The sequence below is a fragment of the Polyodon spathula genome, chromosome 9 (genome assembly GCF_017654505.1).
Source record: "Polyodon spathula isolate WHYD16114869_AA chromosome 9, ASM1765450v1, whole genome shotgun sequence".
Taxonomy (NCBI): domain Eukaryota; kingdom Metazoa; phylum Chordata; class Actinopteri; order Acipenseriformes; family Polyodontidae; genus Polyodon; species Polyodon spathula.
Window position 1 is genome coordinate 44,859,265 of NC_054542.1, and position 17,920 is coordinate 44,877,184.

A 17,920-nucleotide genomic window follows, 5' to 3' on the forward strand; every position below is an offset into this window, starting at 1 on the left:
CAGGAAATGTCACTGGAATTCATTATATTACATACCAGTGCTTGCAGAAAGGCAAAATGATTATCTCGGTTTAATTTCTTAATATATTCCATACAAATTGCGTTCATTGATTTAAAGACATTCAAAGTGTGCATAATTATATACATTCTACATCCACTCACCCAGGGAGACATTCATATAAACCTAGGAATGAAAGCAGAAAGGGGAGGAAAGGTTTTGATAGATAACAGTTTTGTAATAAATCTTTCTAAACTGTGGTTAAAAAATCAATAACAGTTTCATGAAGAGTTTGTGAATAGGGGGCAATAGCACCAGACTGAATTTATTTAGGGCACAGAAAAGACATGTTGAGTCTTCTTTAACAAACCTGGTGATGCTGCTGTATCAGTATTCTCATTCTATTCAACAGTGCACGAAGCATCATCTTTGCAATAATAGCATGGGTTAAATTAAGTATAGATTTGTAACCTGCAATACATGTACACTGAAAAATCTGTCTAGATTTCAACACCCATAACCCTTTTCCTGTATTTCCTGTTGTATATCAGATTGCCTCAGAATTCTACAGCTCAGAGCTTACTTGATTTATGGTATTTTACATTTATAGGTTCCATATAGAGTACAACAAACCTTGAACAAACTTTGACTTTCTTAAACCTCATGTGTAATGTTATAGTTTTCTGGTCCGACATTGTGAGTAGTTCTTTAAAGAATATGACTGTAATACTCCCTATTGTGATGATACTGGCAACTACACCTCCATGTCTACATAGCACTACTATAAATTGCGTGACGTGATATTAAAAACATCCTTTCTGATGCCAATGTTTTAAATAATGTATTCGGCACATGCACGAGTACAAAACAGGTATGCTTTTTCTGTCACCTACCTTACAGAAATCTATTGGAGAATACTGTAGGGAGGTTTTTAAATCCTGGACCAAGGCTTGTGGGCAAACTTGCTGTGTTTTTACAACACAACTGGTTAAGTGCAGTACTGAATTGCCCAACACATAGAGTGAAGTTCTGTTGCATGGAGCAAACAGTCTTCTCCCAGAAGAGAACAGAACCTGAGGACCGTCTCACAATACACTGGCTTGAGTATAATAAGGTACTGTAGTGAAATATTTCAATGGCCGTGGGTATTTTATACATTTATCCGATACTTAATGTCACGGTTTGAAAGGTTGCTTCCACCCTGTTAAACAAGAATGACTGTGCTAGTGTGCTTGTTTCTCTAGCAAAGTTAAGAATAAAGCTGTTCCTATTCAACTCCACTCTACCATATCGCAGTACTGTACTTCAGACCTTTCCTGGACTGTTAGAAAGGTTTAAATCATACACACATTTGCAGCCCATAGCTGCCTGTGGGTACTGTTAATAGAATTAGGCTAGAACCACAGCCCGTCAAGAAACACATTTGTATAATTGAATAGAACCCACTAGCTCCCTCCTCACCCAACGTACAGTACTGTTGTGAAAATGCTGATAACCATTCAAATGAATAACTTAACCAATCTGTTATTGCTTATCAGTGATTCGATATTATTTTTGAGTGGGCCATCTTTTTTAAATTGTTTTGATGATCATATGAATTACAAAAAAATATGACTGGGTCTAAAATAAAATGTTAGCATCAAAAATAGAAAACACTGCAGATGCTAACATGGCCCCTTGTGTCCTCGACTCTGCCTTCAGTCTAAATGCCTCCTGGTGTTCTCATATGCTTTTATGGATCCTTGAGCATTAAACTGAATTTGCCCAGTGGAGATATCCAGCCTCCTGGGGGAGTGGGCCAGTTCAATTTAGTGTCAATCGTAACTCTGAGAAAGATCTACTATAATTTGAAATCACATTTTTCTTGTTCTTTTGTATTCATGTATAGGTCTAGCATGACTCTCAGGGAAAACTGATTCTTTTTAATTTAACAATTCATCATTATTTCATTTTACGGCTCTGTGCACTGGGTGGAATGACTGTATGCACAATAGAGGAACTTGCAATAGTGGTTCCAATCCACATTTTACCTATATTTTGCTTGCTGTTTACCATGAGTATAGGTATTTTAATACTGTACCAAAACTGTAGCTATGATGTAACTTCTATGCTGTGATTTATCTGCCTGTACATTTACTTATGTGAACATTAACTTAAGCAAGCTCTGGTTTATTTTTTATAACATAAATAAATATAACTACACCTTATTAAGTTCATAAGAACATCAGAGTACAAGTGTAATTCCTGTCAATCCTGCAGATGCGATCCGAGTAAAGCCTCTACGCCTCTTCAGTTTAGTAAACAATACTCTCAGAGAGGCTGTGTGGTCCAGTGGTTAAAGAAACAGGCTTGTAACCAGCAGGTCCTCAGTTCAAATCCCACCTCAGTTATTGACTCATTGTGTGACCCTAAGCACACAAGGACTTAACCTCCTTATGCTCTGTCTTTTGGGTGGGAAGTTGTTGTAAGTGACTCTGCAGCTGATGCATAGTTCACACATCCTAGTATATCTTGTAAAGCCCCTTGTGTTGGTGATCTACTATGAAAGGTGCTATATAAAGATTATTATGTTTGACACTGATTTACAAGCCTATGGTTCAAATTAACAATAAAAGACATAAAAGTATGAGCACAAAACAGGGACATAAGCAGACATTCTCTATTAAAAACTGATCCAAGCAAGTTGACACCAGTGCAAAGCTGCTGTTAACCTTTCTTGGTCTCTGTGTGAATATAAGGAAAAACAGAGCTGAAACCACAGAGCTACACCACTCCCAGAGGATAATGAAACAGCCAAATTATTAAATCTGGTTGTAATTTGCTTTCCACCGATCTGCAGATGTGTAAAATGGCTGAGTAGTCAACTTCGCTCTTTTCTGGTTTCCTGAGTTTTTGTCTTTGTATGGGTTTGCCAGCAACTAAATATATAAAGCCATTGGATCAGTGCCCTTGAACAAAAACAAGAAAGAAAAAAAAGAATGTTAAGTGTTCACACTCTCACAGTCGCAACAACTCTTAACCACAAGGCTCGAGTGAATAAAATCATTTGAGAAACTTGTACCTGTAGCCTGTGTAAGGCTGTGGGTGTGTTTTGCCTCATGTAGTAGTAGCATGTTGAGTAATGGAGGCCGACACAGTAGATAGTTGGAAGTACACAATCCGGTTTCCATTCCTGCTGGTGTTATAGCTATATGGTGTTATATATGCTTCTTTCAATACAGGTCCAAAGCAAAGACAATAGCAGCAATATAAAGTAGTTTAGAGATGACTGTTTGACTGAACTGTATTACAGTTATACCCCTTTTTCACTGGCACATCCGAGACATTGAGGCCGTGGGCCCTCGCCAGTACAGGTGGTCAGAACCAAACTGAACTCTGGCCTCACAATGTATCTGAATCGTCCTCAACCCAATGGATATTAAACAGAGTAACTGACTTACTAAATTAGCCAGTTCTGATTTAGTTGAAGTTACAGTTTTTTTAACATACATATATTAGGGTTACCAAAGAAACAAGTCATAAAATTCAAAAACTGATTCCATATGTGTGGTGAAAACTACAGAATATGATCATGTTGCATGTAAAATCTAAAAAAAAAAATGACTGCCTTTTGCTAGTTGAAGCCAGCCATATGGACAGTTATTGCACGTCATTGCAAATCTGTTTCATATTCAAAGCACCCTGCCACCCATTACTAGTTTGTAACCACTTTACCAATCTCTTTGGAGTTAAAATGCATTTAAAAGTTGCTCTAGTTTCTGATGTTATCCCCATCCGACTAGATTACATTACAGACTGACTACAGCCAGGTGTTTACTTGTTTATTACTGTGTGTCTACTCGTCCATGCACTTTGGAAGTAGTGTACAGTATGTACCAGGATAGGCTATTACAAGCTGCTGGACAATTGCAGCCCCTTGCACTTGTAACATGAACACAATACAATGTTGGACAACAATATTGTCAAGCTCTCTCTATGTTTGGCTGTTTACCATACTACTAGCACCTGATACCACACCTTTTCTGTTACTGAACAAAATGTACAGTGAAACAGTTATTCAAATTCAAAATGCATTACATTACAATCCAGATGTTATCAATTACTCACTTATAAAGCTACAACATTTATGTGGACAGGCATTCTTCACTTTTCATCACTAATTAGAATAGATAGAACTTGCTTTCTGAAAGTGTAAGTTTTTAGTGGTAGCTTCCTCATTTGTTGTGATTCAAGATAAATATACATATATAATCTTATCATGGAGCTGGATGAAAGGGGGCGGTCTCTAAAATGTTCTTTCTTATGCGATGTATCTGTTAGAAACTACTATTAGCGCTAAAGTTAAATAGATTTGTCCTTTCCTGTATTTTGAGCCAGGTTCTCACTGGTGTCGGTAAAATCTATTCGCTCAGTCTGACTGTGCCTTTCAGGTTTTGATTGTACTCTTGAAGATCACAGTCGTTACTAAGCACCAAGAACAAAGGATGCCTCCTTCAGAGTCAAACAGCATCTTGACAACTGACGAGGGTGAACACCGACTCTTTATAAAAAAAAACAAAAAAACAATGAAAGGACATGAAACAGCAGATCTGGGTCACTGTGTGCTTATTTCATGTACCAGTGCCGGATACAGCTTTAAAAATACCGTATTACTTCAATTATTACTTCAATTATTTTAAATTGATCGAAATGACTGTGGCCCATAAACGAGGGTGGCCTTTATTAACAATGCTATGCTTTACAAACACTGCAATGTTTTATAACATGATTTAACATGACTGAAGCGGCCTGTGAGATGCTCCGCTCTGCAGAACTATACTCCTGTTTGAATACAGTACATTTACTGACAATAACGAGAGCCTATTAGGTGGGAGCTGGAAGGTCAGGAGAGTAAGTACTGTACCAGCGAATCGGGAATGTCTATTGGTTGTTAAGGGACGGGGCAATGCTGGTGTGCCGGTTAAGTCCAAGAGTGTGGTGTAGATATTTATCAGAACCAAAACTACCGCAGAATATCAGCTTGATTTCTGTAAAAACTCAATATATCCTACTCGGTTATTTTTTTCCTCTCTGTAACTTGCTTGTTTGTCATTTCTCTGCAAGAGAAACCGAACCCAAATATTCTCATAGATAGCGCGTTGTTTTTATTTGAAGGGGATTGAGTACGGGAATTACAATTGAACTGAAAACAAAACAACAAAACCAACTAAGATAAGAACTTGGGAAGGACTGTTGTTTTATACTTAGTTTATCTTGGATTTTCATTCAGAACTGTACCATAAAATAAAAATTGCTTACTATGTGTGTGTGCATTAGTTTGTAATGTACGTGCAAGACTGAAACTCCCGTCTCTTCGGGTGGCGTTACGTGTACATAATCGGTGTTGCGCGATTATTTGTTTACTGTGTGTTTTTTTTAATAGGGGGAGAAAAAAAAAATCCCACTACAACAAAAGCACATACTCTTCTGTGTTTGTAATTACTCCTCGCTGTCCTGATTTTACATTTCCCATACAATAATTGAGTTCTTGGTTATGAATTTATGGTGCTATATCAATTTAAACAATATATTTGCTGTTACTCCTACTGGAAATGTTTATCACTTTTCCATACATCATTTGTACTGCTGATTACTGTGGGTCTTGCTGAAGGTTTTTCTGCAATTATACCGGATGTAATGCTGGATAAAGCTGGCTGTAATTCCCTTGCTGAGCTCTGCTCATGTTAGAGATACAGGAGATACATCTGCTTTTAGTACATCCTAAACATTTTCAGTTCTCCAACACTGTCCCATGCTTTTACCATTGTTTTTCTCTGGAATAGTTGGGTTTTCTAAAAATCGCTTAATACTTGCTCCTGTTGTTGCAGCCTGTGCAACTTGTGGCATCCATTTCTTTCTTTCTTTCTTTCTTTCTTTCTTTCTTTCTTTCTTTCTTTCTTTCTTTCTTTCTTTCTTTCTTTCTTTCTTTTTCTCTAACCTTCCTGCCCGCTAAACTGAGTTGTTAAAACTGTTTCTGAAAAATAAAGCTTCAGCAAGCAAGATGGGGCTTGCCAAAATAACTACGCTTAAAAAGTAAGTGAGACTTGAGACTTTTTTGGGGGTTTTTTCATGCTTTTTATGTTATTTGTGTAAAAAGCTTTTAAGAACCGGTATTTAGCAAACAAGATTCTGGTAGGAAACTGAGATATTCTTAAGAGCCCAGTACTTTATTACATATCGGTAATGTATTTGATTTTGTTAAAGGCAGCGGCTGTAAAATCATTGTACATTTTGTGCTATATTAGGCCATATTGTCATTTCATGAGCCCACTAAAACAATGTTTCACCTTTGATGTTTTTATTTAAATTCTACAAGCTTTTGGAAGACAGACTATAATTTGCAGAGTAATTCACACAGCTGGCTATTTAACTAGATCTTTGTCTTTCTCAAATGGAAATAAACAGGAAGCATCTGAATCTGCAGAGATAGGTTGGATGTCTAATGTAGTGTTCTCTGTCATTTCCTAGGCCTTTGATTACTGAATAACAACAATATGTGCAGCCTCATGCAGGGCACTGAATAAAACCCTGATTTTATAGGTCACTGTTTATTTGAGGATATTTTAAGTGATCCTTTTTTTATTTTTTTTTTTAAATAGGGCTCAATAGGTTTTTGAAGTGAATCCTCAGGGCCACTAGAGTTTGAAACATGCTGTGTATATTTAATTTCTTCCCGTACCTAAAATATCATATTAAATCCTGTTATTGTGCAATACATTTCAGAGGCTTAGCTACTTAATGTGAACATTCAATGTACTCTGTGTTCCTGATCAGCTGCATTAAACTGTGATGGACTGAGTGCATGGAAGAACACATGCCTTGATAAAATAAAAAACACAAGACAGAATGCCTGACTTCTATAGGGTAGCTGACTTCTATAGACTTATCATATAGCTTGTTTTTGATCTGACCAGTCTTGTGCTAAATTCAATAAATGATTGATTCTCAAATGACTCAGGTACCATGTAGGGTACTACATGTGATTACATTTGAATGCAATGTGCAGTTATGTATTATACTTACTCTGCAATCAGTGGGGCTTTGATGTTGTGGTGGGGTGGTACTGAGCTAAAGAACAGCTCCAAGTAAGTAGAATATTTTATTGTTTAGTACTGAGATATTATTTAGGCTATTGGAAATACCCACAATGCAACATTATCCACCGCTAGGCTACTGAAGCCTGCAGGCTACCGGATCACAGATGGACTTCTGAGCAAACCACTTTACTCATAGAATATTGAGAAAAACATTTGTATTCATTAGCAACAAAACCTAGTGCCACATAAAATCAAGAAAAAAAAAAACAACAGAAAAACTTGAAATGTTTTTTTTTTTTTTTTTTTATGTATCCATTTTCTAATAGCAATAGAACCCTCATGGGCTTTACCGTCTGGCAAGGTCCACCTCGTGCTTTACTGTCTGGCAAGGTCCACTTTCTGCTTTACCGTCTGGCAAGGTCCACCTCGTGCTTTACCGTCTGGCAAGGTCCACTTTCTGCTTTACCGTCTGGCAAGGTCCACCTCATGCTGTTAAATGTCCGAGCTGAAATCAGTAAAGCCCTCTTCTTTGGGTTCTATTGCTTAATTGGAACGCAGCTTTTGGGATGACATCATTTTTAGAAGAGGCCTGGGAAACAGCATTGACTACTAAGCAAGAATAAATCATACCTGTCCTGCACATTGTATTTCTCATATGTGCAGTTTTGAAATAAGCTAATCTTTTATGCAGTGTTACTGTAAACACAAAATACTGTATATCAGGTACCATACCAGGTTTAAGTAATAGTAAATAGGGCTGGATTTCCTTGGTAATTTATATAATTAAACAATCCGATGCTTCCCCTAATGACTACAGAACCTACAGACTAAGCTCTCACCCTGATGACAAGAGCAGGACGTCAGTAGTTTCACTTTTACAGTTCAGCAATGTTGGTAATTGGGTTTCTCTGCATCTATGCTACTGTTAAAAAGCATTCACAATCAGCTCATTTAATTTCTACTGTAAATAATGTGTATTTGACCAATTAAGAACCATTGCCCTCATTTGAGGACAGGCTATTTTGTAATTGTTTGGAGCATTTTTAACTTGCAACTACCTGTTATTTAAATGTTTTCTTTAACTATATTGTTAACCTCAAAAGACTAAAGTCTAAATGCAATGTATCTAACACATTACATAAATCCAGCTTGTGTTCAGATTTTTTAAAAGAAAAAATGATTTGGTACTAAGCAAGTATTTAAAGTATTATATTATATATTGTTTTGGATTAAGTGTTTTTGAAGACTTGGTTTTGAAGATTCATTCTATGAGATTGTACTGCATTCATTGCTATTATGCTGAAAAATAAAATATTAATACTAGTGGGACTACTACTACTACTACTACTACTACTATAATAATAATAATAATAATAATAATAATAATATAATAATAATAATATAATTCTTAAAAGCTCTCTGGTGCACGCTGCTAGAAAAAAAATATATATATATATATTGGGTTTCCATGTGATTTATTGTGGTACTGGGGGAAATTTCAAAATGATTACAAAAGATTTAGAAGTGAGTAGTTTTTCGAGATTTACGGTTATACTGTAAATACAGTATAATGGTAAATCTCGAAAAACTACTCACTTCTAAATCTTTTGTAGTCATTTTTGCATTACTTTAGTATAAATACATGTTAATTTGGATTCACATGTTGTTTTTTTTCTGACTTTATGTGAACGAAAAGACACACATTTGCTCGTTTTCCCATTGGAAATAATGATATTTTGAAATATCACTGTCCTGGTCACAAAAGCAAAGTTTGTGGGGAATAATAGCCATTTTCTATACTTTTGAGGCATAAGCAATTAGGAAATAACACTTACTACCCAGGAAACAAAAAAAAAAAAAAAACTGTTACACGGTGTTATCATTCCGCTTCTCCTGGTGAGGGTCGCAGCATGAAATATTATATTAAATATAATTTTGTGTTATATGTATTGTCAAAGATCAAAAGGGTCAAGAAGGAATCTTTGAAACAAAGCACACTCACATTTCTCCGTTTCTGATTTAAAATAAATGAAATAAATAACTTTGGAATATGATTTCCATTCTGGATGTTCCACATAAGATGACTGAAAAAGCACCCTTGAAATGAACTCAGTTGTCATTCTGAAAAACCATCTTTGTGCTTATTATATTCTTTAATTGAGATAGATTACCATGAGACCATGGACTCTCATTTATTGTTGGTGAGGTATGGCATAATTACCCTATTACTGAAGTAACTGCATTGATACTGGAATATAAATAAACCTATTATTAATTTGTATTCCGTAGACTATGGAAATCTGACTTAAATGCATATTTAATGCAATGTCTGTCATCCATTGCATTTTGTAATTATCGATTTGTTTTTCAGTGTAGCAAAGTCTTTTATCTGGGTGAACAACTGTAGTTATTACACTAAAACATAAAATAATAATATGTAGAAATATATAAGCTAGTATTTTTTCTTCTATTTATAGTTGGCTCAAATATTATTGTGCATCTTCAAAATATGAAGGTACTAAGAAATTCAATGGCCTAATATAATGTAGGGGACTAATTTGGGCTTTGAGGACAGAATGCTTAGCCCTGTCCAAATGTGCTCATGTGCATGTTCTCCCTGGAACTGCTCTCATCACCTGTCCCACTTATCTTTTTACTCACTGTAAAAGGGACAATGTACCTTCACTGGATTCTCTCCAATGGAAGGCCACCCAGGCCAAAAACACACTCAGATTTGGGCAAACTCTAGTGAAAGATAGTGACGAGCATCAATCTGTGGTTTCAGAGCCTGTAACTATTATGTAATTTTAAACAAATGTTGAAAGATCTGACATTGAATCTAATATTAGCTATGGGAATGCAATAATTGAGTTTAAAACTGAAATAAATATAATTAGAATTTTTAAAAAAAAAATTATTGTGTACATTGTTAATACAAACTGAACCGTGTCACGGTCAACACTGCCTGTCTCAAGAAGTGGGCAGTGTCTTTCTGATCTGTCAGCAAATTACCTACATCCCCTTCATAGTCACCAATTAAACTGCAAGAGAGTGGTTTGCCACAGAAACATATCACCAAAACACACACTCAGAAGTGTAGATGTATCATTTGCAGGGTCTGCTAAAAGTGATACGTATTTAAGCTTAGTCTGCTAAGAGCTGACCCATGTGGCATAGTCTACTACCTACAGTCCACCCCACTTCTAGCAACTGAGGAAATAGGCAGCGAAGGGGAGAAAGCTGAGTCCCATTGTCTGCAGTGATTTTCTTTCATGATAACACTGACCATCATTCAAGAAGCCTAACACAGGGAACAATACACCTCCTGATGGATGAGATCTGATGTTATTTTATTTATTTCTCACAGCAGCATAAACATACCAGCAGTAAGCTGGGTAATTTGTGGTATGGTGAAGCAACCGGAAAAAAAAAATAGAACATTTGGAATGACTGCTACACAAAAGTCGGTACCTTGCTGTACATTGCTTAGGGTAGGCTATGGGAGAAGCCAGAGGATCATATATACACTAGTGGTACAGCCGCAAGTAGAGCCTAGGTAGCATAGTGTTTTTGGATGACAGCAGCAGCCAATCAGCAAAGATCTGAGTGCAGATCAAATGTACAAACCACTGGTTTAAACATTGTAAATCTGTGCACTTAACTAAACAGTACTTGAGAATAACAATAGCATCAGAAAATAAGGGGATCCGTATAGTGCAAATTGCCTACTCAATAAATCGACGAGAGTGTAGAGGCCTGGCTAGAGCTTGTTATTAAATCCAAACTACAATTTAATTCACGCTGAGTGTCTAGGTACAGTGTTTTATTTTTTTTTTTTTTTAATTATTATATCTCTTTTAACGAAGCAAATGATTAATTAGCCTCGTAACTAGGTCAATAGGCTTTCATTTTTAATTTTTTTTGTGATTCACATTTTGGTATTCTATGCAATTACTCACAGCAGAGTAATTGCTATGTTGATGAATGCTGAGGCAGGGGTTCCTTTGAGAGTACACTATGTTACTGTCAATTATTCCATTCATTAACTAGGTATAATGCATTGAGATGCAATATAGCCCTGGGGGCAATGGCAGCTCCTCCCTCTCTCTCTTTCGGGGATGACAGCTCCTCCCTCTCTGACTCCCTCAAAGTTTTATTTATTTTAAATATGGCAAATCACAGCATTGGATAACAATAGCTATCTGATGCTGTGCAGGACCTTATGTCTACAATAGACTCATGACTCATGAGTAATACTTAAAGTTAATTGGAAACCTATGATGAAAAGGCTCAGGAGCTGTGTTTGATTTTAACCACATGCAATGCTTAATCTTATTAACTAAATGTACTCAAATTAGTGTTTGCTCATATGGACAATAATATTTCTCAATGTAACATAATGTAAACAGCAATATATTATCTTCTGAAAAGATGCTGGCATTGAACAAGCATGTTTACAAACAATTAGCATTCTAAAGGTTAACGGCAGTCCCATTACAAAATAGTCTTAAATTTATGTGATTGTGACACATATGTTTTAGTGTAAATGGATTGCTCTTTCTTGTGTGCTGCTCACTTTATTATGCAATTCTCCAACCCCCAATACTTTCTCAGAATATTACTGCTTTTCTGTTATATTCTTGAAGTTGGACACTGCTGTCTGGTCTAGTGATCTCTAGGATGACTGTTCTTTTGGCATGTCATTAACCATGATTCATCAACTGCAATAGCTGAGATCAAACAGAAGGCAGAAAGGGTTGCAAATGTACCTCACATACATTAAAGTGGTTAACTTGTAATTTGAAACAAATGAACAACACAAAACTGGTTTATATTATGACTATTGAAAAAAAAAAGTACCGTAATGAATACATGTTTTGAAGGAAAAAAAAAAAACATTTTATCAACAGTAAATACTTTTAAAATGCCACAAACACACATGTAAACTAAAAAAAAAAATATGATTCTTTACTTGAAAACTTAACATGTACAACATTTTTTTCAAGCAGTACCTGTGTTTTTTTGCATTGAAAAAAGAACTTGCCTACATAACAAAAAAAATATCCATCCCTTGAAAAATGAAAAATAAAATCCAATCAATGCAATGCCATTATCAAAGCTTCAAAGTCCTGTAGATGAGGCACATTTACTCTAAATTGCTTGTCATCTCTCTCAGGCATCAATTGTACAAGTCAACAGGGGCTGCACAATACTGATAACCTAGTCTATGAAAAACATCTTTTTGTTGCCGCTCACAGAATAAAATCATGTACTTCAGGGGATAATACTCACGGTACTGAAAATAATGCAGAAATCAAGTATAGTGCTGGAAAACAACTGTATTATACACACAATGACAATCGTTCTAAAATAGGAAATTGACTACATAGGGCTAAATTAATAATTTTAGAAGTGCCGTTCTGCCAGTACGCAGGAGCTGTGTTTGTGGTATGTGAAAAATCTATATTTTCTGTAACCCTAGATGACGGAAAAGGGGTGCAAATGTATCCCAAAATGTACCATGTGCACATTGAAGAAGGGTTACTCCCGTTTTCCACCTTGGACATGGATGTTCTTGGTATCAAAATGAAGGAAAGTGATTCAAGTTTAATCATATGCCCTGTAAGGATATTCTGCAATCTTCAAAGAGTTATGAGATATGTTCATTTTAAGCACGCTGATGTGCATTTACACCCCTTCACTCTCAAGAGATGGTTAATGGTCTCTTGAGATCTCTCACAAACATTTTGATTTATTTTTTGTTACTTCTACAATTGCATGCAAATGTCATTCACATGTGGTGTTTCACAGAAATAAAGAATATGTATGTATTTACAGGTGACCTATGTGTTTTTATGATCCACATAATGTATTTTATCTTTTAATTATGTTCAACGTGACTTAAGTTTGTTTGTGAGTGACCTCCAAAAAATGACAGTCAGACTTTACAAACAATGACTAAATTATCAACTTTAATGAGAAACACAATATGTCTGTTTGCCTTCAGTAGGCAAATAATGCATTCAATGGACTGGATCACTGGAAATACATTATGTGAGCAGACAAAGAAGCAAGCAGAAGCCTTGACTGTCTTATATGCCAATTGTCCAGCTGCTGTGGTTTAGCAGTGAATTTAGAGTTAACATCCATGCTTATACTGTATGAGCATTGCAACTGATCTTATGCATCTCACAATGCTTCGGTTTCACCCCAGTGGATGAGATGGGATTGTTTGAGTGGTACATGAAGTATGACTAACATGCCTGCCATGGCTTGCACAATGCCAGATCTCAATCAAACATAGCATCTGTAGGACAAGCTGAAGAATCACATTTGTGATCCTCCAGTAAGCACCAATGTCCACAGATCAATTGTACATTGCACAGGTTGAAAAACAGCATGGCAATGTTGAAGGGGTTTCCTAATAAAGAGTCTGGAACCTGTAAAAGAACTGTTGTCATATCTTTAACAGAAAATTCCTCTTGCCATATGTCTTTGATTTGATCAAAATAAAATGCAAAATTATTGATTTCGAGTTCTGAATCAATCAAAAGGTGGACATTCAATTCAGTAATGAGCAATGAAGAGAGTAGTAGTTCAAAGAGTTGGGTCACAGTACATAGCACTTTCCTTAAATGGAGACAGGGATTCAAAACCCATATTAAATTGCTGAGGATAAAGTTTCTGTTTTAGTAGTACTGTACAAACATTAAACCACCCACAAGAATAAATATTTACATTGAGAGGTAGAACCATGTTATGGAAAGTCATTTTTTCTAACAATTTATAGGTAATCCTATGCTGGTGGTCCTCAACAATAGATTGTACTGAGAAAATAAATATATATTTTTATAAATAAATATATTTGTTCTCTAATCCAAAGCAGCTGTTAAATGAGTTGGTGCGGTGCTGATGGAGGATTCACAGATCTGTCAGGATCTCTTGGTATAGAAATTGGGGTTGCAGCTGTGTTGAGGCTGGCTGGGGTACCGAGCCACCCCCCCACCCCCCCCCCGGCCTGATCAGCAGGGATTAAATAAAACCCCAAATCACTGTCTGAAATGAAAATATGATGACTAGGTTTATCTTTAGGATAAACAATTTTAAGAATAATGTATATTTATAGTAGCATAATTATAAATCAGGTTTTTGGTGTGGTTGTATGTACTGAGCCAGAAGAGAATAGGGTCCAGGCAGAACAAGGACTGGCAATACTTCAGTTCTGTAACTGCTCATTAAAACAAGCTGGATTCTTTTGGACACTTGATAGAAGACTGGACTGGCAAGGTATCAAGTTTGTGCCTCGATCTCCACCACCCTATTGGGTTGCCTTGCTCTGTGTCGGAAAACCAGTGCCCACCTACACACTTTAGAATGCTGAAAATAGAAATTTCAACTGAATGTTGCATGTCTTCATTTTCTTTTAAAAAATGTACACAAAAAGTTTAAAAGATTCAAAAATCTTTTATTTTCTTCAGCTGTTTAAAAAGAAAAAAAAAAAAAAAATATATATATATATATAATATATATATATATATATATATATATATATATATATTTTTTAATCTTATTAATATAATTATATATAATATAAATATAAATTCCAATAACAATTTAATTTATATATATTTTGACGTAGCAGGTTAGGATTACCCTTAATCAATTTCACAATTGGACAAAAAAACCAAAGAGCATTACAATGGATGTAGCAAGTTGTTATTGTAGCTAGCATGTTGTCAGTAGAATTGTGCTCGTTGCACCTATTATATATTACTGTCCTTGTGCATTGGCACTGGAACGATTTTTAAAGTGGGAGTGCTGAAAGTCATTGAACAAAACTGTAACCTCTGTATATATGATATACATGAAGCCATGCAAAGCCCCCCCCCCCCCCCCCCCCCCCACCCCTTCGTGGGGCGCCAAGGTCGCGGGGGCATTGGAAGTGTACATAATACTGTTAAAATATTCTCTTTCAGCTTTCATTATGGGATGATCATTGCTGAACAACAGTACAGAGAGTAAGTAAAAATAAGGGGGCAAACAGGATGTTCTTAATTTAATCATAACATCAACAATTTACAAAGGTTACCTTGTTAAATAAAGCTGTGTCAGAATTACATTATCATAGTTTTAACCTGTCTGGTATGGTTAGGCCAGGCTGTAAACCTTACGTTAAATTAATGAAAGGCAGACCAAACTACTATCTTGCCTAATCTCATGGTAACCGCACAAAAAGTGTTTGGATTCTGCTGCTTCTAACTAGAACGGCATTCGGCATCCATGTTTTAGTTTCACTCATCAAGGTTTGTTTAAGAATGACATTAATAAAGGAGATATCTAAAGAAAGCCTTGTAACAACTCAGAGAGATTTTACAGTGCAAGCCACATGAATTATACTATGCAGTACCTTTGCATGCATACAGTGTGTACTTTGTTTACCATGTGAAGCAAGTAAAACACAATCAGTTTAAGGTTAAAAAGAGTAATACAGTGTCGTTTGCTGTGTCGACATATTCAGAAGATGCACTATAACATAGCAGTGCTTAGACATAAGTCAAAATACGCAGCAGGAAACACCCACTTCCTGTTTAAACGCCCGCAGGCAGATGCTGGCCGATGCATGGGGCACTGTTTATGTTGCTAAAGATTATTGTTTAAAGCTGACTTAACCCTGCCGCTGTTCTAAATGCTAAAAAAATTAAGAGATTGATTGACCGGTTTCATTTAAAATTACTTGATTTTACCAGGTTATACTAACACTGAAATAGTAAACTGAATGATATAAATGCAAGAATTACTGACAACAACTTCCCTCAGGCAATATCATTAAGTGTTTAAGTCATATTAGAATCCTATTATTTAAAAAAAAACATTCTCCCCCAGGGTGAAATTAGGCCCATTATGTGTGAAAGGATTGCAATGTGATGGTTTTACTGTATGTGTGTTATGGTATCATCATATTAACACCATGAATATATTCTCAGAAATGAGCAAACAAACGAATGTGTGTGGGAAACCTTAAAGCCTCTTTCTAAGCAGACTGCACTGTTGTCCTCTTCTCCTTTTTTGCATAACACCCCTGCAGCAAAGTTTTGCATCTTTATCCCCATTTTTTATCCCCACTATTTGCTTTTCACGTGGATCCTCTGTGCGCCTTATCTTTGCTTTCAAAGACCACAGATGTTCAGCACATTACAGTTATACTATTATGCTGATCTAAGTTGTATTTTAGAGGCAAGAAAAGCAGTGCGCATATCTGTTCTTATGCTTTGGCATAAGCGTTGTGTCCCAAAAGAATCTGTGAGAAATTAAAGCATTCAAGATCGTAACAAATGCCAGTGGCAAATGTCTGTTGATTAAAGATAGTGTATGAAAAAAAACAGCAGTCCAAAATATTCATAAAATGACACAAGGGAGTGAAACCCCAGTCCTTCTAATCCTGTAATAAGCACACTGAAAAGTTATAGTCAAATGGAATCTTATTGGGTAAGATTAGATACAAAATCAGTGCAGTTATACAGTTGTTTTCATCATATAGAGTGTGCCAGACAGACATGCGGGTCAGTAAATAGTGAAATGAAATGTATAATACTAATTTTAGTAATACTTAATATAAACTTTATAGAACACTAATTCTATTTATGTAATAGTTCACATGTAGATGCCTTATATTCATAGTCATGGGCTTTGGAAATTTTAAAATAAATGAAGAAAACATTGCCTGGCAATCAATGGAAACATGTTGTTTAAATGTGCTGCACAGCAACAGTGCCAGGTACAGGTGAAGACCAGTGCAACATCAAGGCAGCTATCGCGTTTGCTGGTAAAGTAAGCTGGAATGACAGACTGACACGATCAGCGTATAAGGATCACCAAATTGTTAATGAGGACCCTAAAAATGGGAGGTTCAGAAATGTGGTGATGACAAAATGATGTAGGACAGCAAGTAGAAGTGTTATGATTGTGCACCTAAAGTCTCCAGGGTAGCAATCAGCAGGTAAACAGTCCTGCTCGTTGGATTTGGGGAATCGGTCCCATGCATCTTCTACAATGCTGTCGACACAATTTGACAAACAAATCCAGAAATGTTATTTATTTTTTTTTTTTTATTATTATTTTTTTTATATATCATATTAAACATTTATACTGGATTGGGTGGTGGAATGACCGATATGACAGGTCCTTTGCAATCTAATATTGTACAGTTTGTGCATTTTTTTTTTTTGTTGTTGTTTTATATGTTAACTATAAATTATCTATAGCTGGTATGTATTCTTAGAGTTTTGTGTAGTAATTCTTAAAACCAGTATAGGGGGGCAAATTATCCATAAAATAAAAAAATAAAGAAAGTAAATCCAGTTCACTGAATGGTTCTCTTTTCTGTTTACAGCATGACCTCATTCCCTTCCCCCATCTTCTACTTTCTGACCACCCTGTGAACTTATTTTACAATTCAGTTTGCTGGCTCTACTTCTAAGATAAATAGCACTGTGTATTTTATGTCTCGTTTTGGTGCTTTTATGTCTTGTTTTCTTCACTTGCTCAGAGAGTGATAGACCTGTCACAGTGACGACAGGGTCAATGTTTCCTTGGTAACCGCTAGTTCCTGGTTTATTGTGGTATTAGCACAGCAAAGTAAAAGGCATCAAAGATGACAGCTTAGATTAATTGAAGTTTTTTTTTTTATTATTATTTTAATAAAAGACTATAGGCAGCTATGCTCTCATATCTGTACTTTCTTTGACATTTCTGAGTTTAAAATACAAAGGAGAGTTACGTAATATAAAAACCAGCATACACATGCATTGCAAATATTTGCCAATTAGGCCCATGTTCTTTACTTGTTA